Genomic DNA, 1,041 nt, shown 5'->3' on the forward strand with positions numbered 1-1,041 from the left:
TGAATGCTCAATAGAAAATATAAACATCTATTATTTATCATACTTTAAGGTTGTGATTCAGTGGAACCAGCTGGTCAAATAAACTGGGTACTGAGCCGTCTTTCAAGAGCAAGCGTTTGTAAATCTCCCCGAGATTCGAGAATAACCTGCAGGCATCAGTAAAAAGACGGAATTTTAAAATGAATTTTAACCACTGATTTTTTGCAGCCTCATCATTCAGAAGTGAAAATAAAATGAATTTACTTTCATAGCGTCTTCTTGTCATGACGTTAACCACACGGCGGCTGGTCAGCGTAGAACAAAGTCGGGGATTAAGCAAATGTGTTACCCAGTGATGTGTAGCCATCACGGAATTGGGATTCGAATTACTGACAACTTGTTTAGAGTCGATTTTTCTGGTCTGAGACAGACACTTTTGGCTTTTAACTTAGCAGATCGTTTATATTCACATACAACTACATTACATGCTGCATGAAAGGCAATATTCGAAATGACATAATAGGGGCACTTAAAACAGAGGAAAATTGCAAACAATAGGACAAATACAATAGAAAAAAGAATGTTGATTCTTATTAAAGTTACTAAAGTTATTCAGTGAAGAGCAGTGAATGATTCTTTTGTTTGATTAACATTAAATGACAAAGATGGCAGCAGGTTTTTTAAGCTGCTTCCCCTTTAAGACAGAATGCACAGATCTAATAGAGTGACAAGCATTCGATTACTTTCCCAACTGTGTATATTCACTTAACAAAATTGACTGTTTAAATAAAAACTCACCAAGATAGACATATTTTTACTTTTTTTTAGTGTGCATTTATCCGTTTAAGCACACGTCCAAAGTAGCCTATACTTGTCCGTGTTTCGCTCTGTCTTGGATTGTGTGCAAAGAAAGCCACCTAGGAAACAGCGTCTCTTTCGCAGCCAATATGCTTTTAACTTTCTCTCTCTCTCTCTCTTTTAGTATCAAGCACGTCCTCTCATGTTACATCATGGGTGCCAAACTCGGTCCTGGAGGGCCGGTGTCCTGCAGAGTTTAGATCC

At 37.7% G+C, this 1,041-nt stretch overlaps 1 protein-coding gene across 1 annotated transcript in view; it reads left to right on the forward strand.

The window, feature by feature from the left end:
* Nucleotides 1-1,041, forward strand: part of LOC107567879 (corticotropin-releasing factor receptor 2) — an 84,294-nt gene that overhangs the window by 55,442 nt on the left and 27,811 nt on the right. The window lies entirely within an intron of this gene.

Source organism: Sinocyclocheilus grahami, unplaced genomic scaffold (assembly GCF_001515645.1).
Source record: "Sinocyclocheilus grahami isolate Dianchi unplaced genomic scaffold, SAMN03320097.WGS_v1.1 scaffold1193.1, whole genome shotgun sequence".
Classification (NCBI taxonomy): domain Eukaryota; kingdom Metazoa; phylum Chordata; class Actinopteri; order Cypriniformes; family Cyprinidae; genus Sinocyclocheilus; species Sinocyclocheilus grahami.